A 9,556-nucleotide genomic window follows, 5' to 3' on the forward strand; every position below is an offset into this window, starting at 1 on the left:
TTCTTTGCGATCCTTGACAAAATCCATAACTCACTAGGTTTTCTAGGTGGCCAAGCCCACTAGAACAAGAGATCTAGGTTGAAACGCGTGTGTATTGAGAAGTAAAACCCTATAGTCTCTTGTTTTGTAGTCCTATAAGCAAATTCTTACATTGACAACGATCTTCGTAGCTAGATTGACCTTTGCGTACACATACTCAACAACATATGTTAAATGTCATGCTTGGTGGCAAGCAATATAATTACTACAATGAAATTTGTGCTTGGTGGATAGCATTTTAATTACCACAATGCAAATTGTAGATTATTTGCGGTGATGCTCCCATCTTCCACTAGACAACTAAGACATAAAAGCTACTATGGTTGACTTCGATATATTGTCCTTTTTTGCCATCAAACTGCAACACTAGTGAATGCAAAGGCATAGCTTGACATAACTCTTCTATTTTCCACATTTAATGCATAACTTTTTTGTATCATTTGAATAGCTCATCACGCCTTTCATTACCTCCCAATGCTTCTTTCCAGGATTTGCCATGAATTTGCTAGCAACTATCTTTATAAATACATTGTCTAGGGAAGCTCCAATCACAACGAACATCAAAGAATGAAATACGGATCCATATGAACCTTTGTGATTTTAGCCCTTTCCTCATAAGCTTCTTGGGACAATCCTCTCAACTCACATATGGGACATTCAATGAGAGATGGACTTCCCCTCTCCATATTAAAATGCATGAGCACTCAATAGATGTACTCTTTTCAAGACAGGTAAAGAACCTTGTTTGACTTGCTTCGTGTGATGCACACACCAAGAATATTAACTATTTCTCCCAAATCCTTCATGTCAAAGTTTTTGTGTAGCTTTGACTTAATGCATTTCCCAACCGTGAGTAATTCATCCAAACCAAGGATCAAAACCAAATGACTAGCATTTATATCTTTATTTGTGTAGAGTCAATGATCAATTTGACTCCTATAGCAAGGGATAATATACTTTGAAATTTATCTTGAATAGTGAGATGTATCCTCCCAGTACCTTCAATCTTGGTAGGTGTATACAGAGTAACAAGGTCTTTCTTAATATCATTTAAAACATAAAAACATTTGCAATAATTGGAGACATATTTTCCACCATTATCAGTAAAGTGCTTGAAACTTCTTGGGTTGACTGATTAAAACCTATTTTCGAGAGAGATAAAATGTATCATTCTTATACTTTAATGGATATGCCCAAACCTGATGAGTTGCATCTTCTATGAAGGTAATGAAGTAAAGGCAGACCACCTACAAATGCAGTATATTTATTTCTCAAGGTTTTTCTTGCCTTACAAATATGATGAGTTTATCATAAATGTAGTGCATTTTACCATAAATACAGTGTTTACACAATTTCAACTCAAAAAATTTGAACATGGGTAAACTTAATGAGTCAGAGCTCTCAATCTTAAGGTAAAATGGTCTAAGCAAATAAGCCATTGATGTATTTGGATACTTTGTTATATTTAAAAAATATTCTTGAACTATACAAACATGTGCCAAATACAGTGTCCACATATATCTCCTCTAGCCAAGACCAAAGATCCCTTCAAAATCTTTAATGTGCCATTGCTAAAGCAAGTATGATAGCCATGATCATCTAGCTATCCAATGGAAATATGATCCTTGGTGGTGAGATTTGGCACATTTCTAACCTTCACAAGGAAAAATAGAGAACCATTTGCAAGTCCCACACATATATGTCTTGTATCAATGCTATAACAAGAAAAGTTGTTGCCCAAGTAAACACATCCAAGTATTCTGAGAGGGAAGAGGGTAGGGAAACCCATGCTCCACCCAACCATCCCTTCCTATACAGATAAGCAGAGCCCCACACTTGTTTCCCATTAGCCCTTAGCCTCACATCACTCCTCCCTTGGAGCAGTATTTTCGTTCTCGAAAATAAAAGTTCGGTATCTCTTTTTAAGAACACTAATGTTTTCCCAAGTGGCACCTTCTTCAGATCAATCTTTCCACTTAACTAATGCTTGGCAATGGACATAATGATGAGTACATAAATCATGATAATCAAGAATGCGCTCGGTGTTCGATGAAATCGACCAAAACCTAATGATCAATTACATTGTCATCCCTATGCAAGGGTTTACGTGAATGACTTACATGAAAAACTGGATGAATGTGAGAGAAGAAAAATTGTAGGCTATACCTTTAACTCGCTTGAGTATTTTGAATGTGCCACAATATCTAGAAGATAACTTGGGTGTAGGACTTGTTTTCAAACTTTTTGAGTGCTATGGAATGGATAAGAATACCTCTTCACCTTCTATGAAAGTGACTTGTCGACATTTCTCATCAACATACTTCTTGTATGTGTCGTGTTCTTGTCATGAATATTTTGACAATTAATTTTTAGCATATCCATATGGTCTTGGATAAAGTTCTTGCCTTTCTAAATCTTCTCAGTAGCCAACCCCATTGTAATAGGTGATCTAAGCTGAAAACCATACATAAGCATGAAGGGACTAAACCTAATCATAACATGCTTTACACCATTATTAAAAAAATCCAAAATAGGGAGATAATCTTCCCAATCAAATTTCTTCTTGCTAACGTACACTCTTGGCATATCCTCTTGCAGTTGATTAACTCATTCAATTTTCCCATCCATCTCGAGATGATCTACAGTATTGATATTGAGTTGTGTACCCAATCGTTTAAAGACAGTCCTCCAGAAGTGACTGTTAAACTTGGGATCACGATCACTCACAAGATACTAGGCAATCCATATAGAATGTCAACAAAAACTTAGCTTACTCTTGTAATTTAATGGCGAACTTGGTTGGAATAAATTTCCAAAGTTTAGTCAAACCATCTAAAATCATCCATATGGAGTCATGACCTCGTACAGTGGTTGGTAGACCCACAATAAAATCCATAGAGATACTCTCCTATTTACCATTGGGAATCTCCAAAGGATGCAAGAGGCCTCCTGCCTTCAAACACTACTTTATTCATTTTTGGCAATGCAAGGCATAGTCTTGAACATACCTATATAAGCCTAGCCAATAAAGCTATTATCATATAAGTGCATAAGTCTTCTTTATTCCTGGGTACCTTGCACTTGGAGTGTTATGACATTTATAAAACAGTTGGCACTGGATCTTGGTAGTGTGGAGCAAAAAGACACACTGTCGACGTAGGATTGAGAAGGATCCCTCTTTTTGGCATGACTCCATACCTTGGAGTATGCATCATCATGCTCACATGTACCCTTAACAAACTCCAAAAACTCACTTTTAAGTTCCGTGAACAAAAGAGATTGGATCTCAGACATTCGACTAAGAGCATTAGCTACCACATTGTATCATCCTTTACAATACTAGAGCTTTGTGCCATACTCCTCAAGAATCTCATTCCACCTTGCCTTTTGACCCTTCAAATTAGATTGTTGTGTAAACCATTTAATACTTTCATGGTCAAACACTAAGCAAAATTGAGCACCACACAAATAAAGAATTTTAGCATAGAACCTCTGATAAAAACCAACAAATCCCAAGAAAATTTGAAGCTCTTACAAATTTTGAGGAGGATGTCGTTTACAAATGGCATCCACTTTGGAGTGATCCATATGAAGGCTTGCAACAGAAATTACATGCCCTAGATAGTGAGTTTCTATCTTCAAGAAATCACACTTGGAATCTTTAGCATACAATATTTGATAACAAATGACACAGAGAGTAATCCAAAAATAGTTCTTCTATTTCATCATTTAAAGAGAACTTCATAAACTCGGGTGTACAAATAAGGAGTGAGGAAGGTACAAATTTTTTTCTCAACAGTAGCATGTGCACAACATTGAATTCAAACATAAGATTGTTATGGTCCTAGCTACAACATAATGATGATCCTAACCCATGCAACCACTCTTGACTTAACCCCGCATCTTCTCTATCCATATTCATTACTTGAGAACCTAAGGTTGTTTGATACCCTTGGATCTCAAGAGGTACGCCTTCAACTTGTGTATTCCACATTTCAGCATCATGGCCATTTATAATACCTACCTTGTAGCATTGGGAACTTGGTGTTTGAGGTAGATTGAGATGTTTCACTGACTCATAGTTAATGAAATTGTGAGATGGCCCATCATCTACTAGGATTCTTACCTTGTGACCTTGGATATAGCCATGTATTCTCACAAGCTCATGTGGTCCAAAATGTCAATTGATATACAACCCTTATCAACCGCTTTGGTATGTGTTATTTCACTTATCCCCTGCAATCAAAATTATTTTCTCAATACATCCTTGAAGGCAACCCATGTGCGTGGTATGATGCCGTTATCCTTGAGCAACATCCACCATTTATAGGCTTATCAAGCCTGTGGGCTGGGTACCCTCCATGAGAGTATCTTGTTGTGGAGCAATGGTAGGCCTAACAAGCAACGTATTCTCAAAATCAAAGGTATGATGCATGTTTCTGTCCGAATCCATGGTGTAGTCCTATGATGAGCAAGAAAAAGATGAATACCTTGCAAGAAACAACACTTTGTGAAGTGTGGCCTAGTTAATTCAGAAGAACTTGTCAATGAGTAACAACAAACTAAGGAAGGTGATTCATAGTGCTAAATCAAATTCCAATAGCGAGACAACGTACCAGAATCAAATTTCCTTCAAAGTGCCTTTCCACCAAATTACCTTGCCAGATAGCAATTAGCATCCATACTAGCATTGATTGCCTTGCTTTCTGAGTTGAAATCTTGTTGAAATTTGTCATCGATAACCTTATGAACAGAAGACATGGTTGTGGTTACTTTCTAGATTTAAAAGTTACACCACTTTGCTCGCTTGATTTTATTGCTATCAAACTTGTTGTAATTTAAATTGTAAGTACTATATGTCACAAATGTCTCCAAGTTCAAGTCCTTACCGGTGAACGTGCAAAGCGTGAGGACCTTGCGATGGTTGTTTTAGGAATCTTGCATGGGAATGGGAGTAGTACTCCTCTTTGGATGATCCAGACGTATTGAGCTGAGGCGATTCAAAGAGTGCCAGCCAAGAGCCAGAGCCGGGGTGGAAATCCTCATATCCATAAATCCATCTTCCTTTCTAGGTTGGAGTCTAGGTAACCACTTTTCAATAGAGGCGCTAGAGAGGCCTCTGTCCCTATTTTGTAATCACATTTTTGATATCAATACAAAGTCATGTTCGGGGTTTCTGCTCAATTTGTGTCATGTGTCCCTTTCTTTGGATTTTCCCTCTAGTTCTTGTTTTCAGTCGGCTAATTTTTGTTTCATAGAAAGAAGACATGTTTCAAAGGTCTTGCTTTTTAGCCCCATAACACTTGGCCCTTGGCCACCCCAAAAGACCCAAAAAAAATTAGGGAGTGGTGGACCTTGACTATGAACTCAAGGCCACCCACCCACCTACAATGATGGTGGGCATCCCTCAGACAAGAGAGAGAGAGAGAGAGAGAGAGAGAGAGAGAGATAGAGAGAGAGAGAGAGGCCCGTGACAAGCTCATTGAGGTCGATTACTTGCAGATACACACCCGTCAAGAGCAGTCATGCTCAAAATGGTGTAGGTTGTCAACACTACCTTCATGTGTATCAGAGTTGATACACGCGTCCATAACATCAAGATCTTGCTTTTTCTCCTTCATGGTTGGCTTCACCATGCCTGTTGCATACATGCAAGCCCTGAGAGGCCAGAGGGTAGTGAAACCCATGCTCCACCCAGCCATCCCTACTTATACATATAGGCAGGCCCCCATGCCGATTTCGCATTGGCCCTTACCCTCTTCCAAATGAAGAACCATTTTCAAGTCCCAAACATATGTGTCTTGTACCAATGATATAATAAGAAAAGTCATTACCCAATGAACACATCCATATCTTCTACTACCAAATGCAAAGAACCACTATCTCTAAAGAGTAACTTGAAATGATGGGTCAGAATCTAAGATCAAACCTTGGGTAAATGATCCATCTTTGCTTGTCAACAAAAATGCAGGTGACAAAGAGTAGCTTTATGTACACTTGCAACCTTGTTTGTCACTATGCACCAGTATCTAGCTATTTTCCACTCTTAGGGGAGGTTGGAAACGCGGAACTAAGGTCGGTCTTGAGGAGCTACGGTGGGAGATTGCCAATTTTGACTTGATGCTTGATATGGTACTTGTTAATAGGAGAATCTGCTATGATTGACATATTTTGGTCTATCTCTCAGTTGTATGTACAAAGTTCAAAGATACTACCTAGTGTGTTGTGGGATGCCATTGGCGATACTGTTTAGTGTGCTCGTGTGGTACCACCTTGGGCGATTATGATAGTTGTCTCGAGTCTTGGTTCCACATAACTGTTTTTGTGAGGGTCGTGGTAAGGTTTTATGAAGCTCAGCATTGGGGGCCAAGTTACCTAGTGTGAGGTGGATTAGGTCATTTGAGATGCTAGTTTTCAAGTCAGACTTGAATCAAATTGTAATACTATCTACTCACTATTCTGGTTTATCAAGTGACATATTGTATATTTAGTGCAAAAACTATGCCAAATTTTCTTACCATAGTTATGATCATTGGTTAATGTAGCTAGTAATTTTTTATTATCAAAACTTTGCCAATTTTTTTGACTTTTCCATTTGAATATGGTAACTTGTGCATTAATTTTGAGGATTTTGGTGTAAATATATATGTGGGATGGGCTAACTTATCTTCCTATTTGCACACTAAGAAATACATTCTCTATTGTGTGCCCTTAATTTTCTTCATCTTCTCCAAGTCGTGTGTGCATCTTTGTTACCGTAATTCCAACATTTGGTGCATCTTTTCATGTTACTCCTCATAGACAATGGGTTTCTACCAATGATGTTATTGGACATAGATGTGTACATTTGGTCAATGACTTTGCTTGTGATATTTTTGGTGTGGATGACATACATTTAGGGTTTTCTACTAATGGTTCTCCATTTGTGCTCAAGAATGTGAGGCATGTGCCTACTCTCACCAAAAGTGTGATTATTGCTATAGTTAGATGTTGTGGCTATCATATATGCTCTAGTTATGGCACTTGGTATACTCAAAAAGGATCTTTGGTCTTGGCAAGAGGAGATAAGTGTGGTACTCTTTACCCTTTGCATGTGTCTACAATCCAAGATAATGTTGTAAACATGATCAAGGAGCCAAAATTTTTTGTGGCATAGCAAATCAAGCCATTTGAGCCATAAGTAATGAGCACTATCTCATTTGGGTTAGTTCTTTTTAACTTTTTGAACTTTGAATTGTCAGAGCATTATATGTATGGAAAACATGCTAGGTTAGCCTGTTCTAATCTATCAAGGCTTGAGAAATTAGATCTAGTGCATTTGAATGTGTGTGGGCCTATGCCTACCAAGTAGGTGGTGCTATGTATTTTATCCTTTTTATAGATGATGTAACTTGCAAGGTTTGGGCATATCCATTAAAGCATAAAGATGATGCCTTTTGTATCATGTAGAGATGGATCTCATGTTTTGATAATGATGGAGAATATGTCTCTAATGAATTCCAGAGATTCCATGGTACGCATGGCATTAGGAGAGAACTTACTGCTTCTCATATACGTACCCAAAATAAAATTGCTAAGCAAATTAGTCACATCATTCAAGAGAGAGTTTGCAATATGGTCTCTCGCAAAGTTGTGAGATGGTTTGTAGACTAATCAGTGAGTAAGACACTTGATGGTGACATTAAAAGGGTCTTAGAGTCAATGCAAACCATCATACACTAATTTGTGTGTCTTTGGTTGCTGTGAAGCATTTGTGCCTATACGTAAAGACCTCAGAAAGAAGCTAAAGCGAAAGTCTACAAAGTGAACTTTATTGGCCATGGAGAAAGTGGCGAGATGGGCTATTGATTTTGAGATTTAGTTTCTCATAAGAGTACATTGGTTCTTTTTCTTCAATGATAGGGACATGTGGTCAAAACTTGAAGGTATAGAACAACAATCTAGTCCTCTTTATGCCCCTCAATTTTCACATATGTAAGTTCTGTGATCATGCTCTTGAGGTGGTTGACAAGATAACCCATATCTTCCCCGGGATCCATTTTTAATTTGTAAAGTTCCTTTTTGAGGCTGGCATTACTCTTCTTTCTCCTAGCCTCAATATTCTTTTCAAGTATCTCCCATACTTGTGAGGATGTCTCACATTCAAATATGAAGTGTACATAATTGTTATGCAAGGATGTGATGATGATCCCTAAAGGTTGCTTATTATTGGGTAGGTTTTGTTTTGATTGGAGGGTGGGGGAGGCACTCAAAAATATGAGCAATAGTACGTGAGTTCCATAGAAGCGTTTAATTTATTTTATGAATTTACACAAAATATACATACATAAGTGTATTTTGAATTGGAAACGTGAAAATTTTGATACATAAGGGGTCTTTTTCTCAAGGAAGGTGGTACATAAGAGTTCTCTTTATATATCAAAAAATGTAGAATGGGAGACTTATAAATACCTATTAAACACACATGCTATATAGAGTCTCTATATAGTGATCCCCCACGAGGGTTTTGTGCACTCATGGAATGTAATGAAATTGGCCTATTTAATTTGAGAGTAGTGGAAATTAATGAGAGTACTTTTGAGAAATGACTTTGTGAGCATAGCGGGTGAACATAATTGAAGATAGCAACATAATCATAGCAATTAGTTAACTTGGCATGAACAATACTTTTACAAGAGAGAGAATTTAGAGAACATGACAACAGTTGAGGACCGGATTTATGTGGAGCCGGTCCCCCCTCCAATAGGCATTTGTATTATGATTTCTCCCATTAAGAGAGACTTGTTACAATACAATCTTTGTGTTCCTTGTGACCTAGGTGATGCAATGAAGATGGAAAGCTTCATGCATCACAAACATAACATAAACTTGAAGAAAGCTTTAACTATCCCAAGCCTCAGTCCCAAGACCTCAAACACCTTCGAAGGTGGAGAGAGCTAGCAGGGAATGAGGGTAGGGAAGAGGAAGAAGAAACATTTCGTAGGAGAAAGAATTAGTTCCTCACTTATCATAACTCTTGTTGCTAGCATACATAATAGCATAGTAATGAAGAAGAAGGAGATGGCAAGCTTAAGCATTGAAGCATGGCTCTTGGTTGGATTTGCACTCCATATCCAAGAGTGTTGGTGTAGGCTCTCAACCTCTACTTGCTTGGAGAAGGAGAGGGAGCTCTTGCACTTTGCATAGCACACAATGAGAGTGTTTGTGAGTGTGTGTGTGGGTGAGTATACCCCCTAAGCAACCCCCTAAATTGCTTGGGTCGACCCTCCCTTGTAGCTCATGCTTGAAGCTCATTGGACCCCTCCAGGCCTAGCCAATCACAAGCAAGAGGCATTACAAGCAGCAAGGGTAGCCTTGAGACAAGTGTCCCCCTTTCCCCTTTGAGAGAGAGGGCTAGATAAATGCTAAATCAATTAATTAAATATCCTAAATTATTATTGGACCCCTTGGGTGGCCAACCAATAGGCTTCAAGCACACCATGAGGGCAACATGAGGAGGAACTTGACAAGTGTCCCT

Source organism: Adiantum capillus-veneris, chromosome 16 (genome assembly GCF_014529385.1).
Source record: "Adiantum capillus-veneris isolate H3 chromosome 16, ASM1452938v2, whole genome shotgun sequence".
Taxonomy (NCBI): domain Eukaryota; kingdom Viridiplantae; phylum Streptophyta; class Polypodiopsida; order Polypodiales; family Pteridaceae; genus Adiantum; species Adiantum capillus-veneris.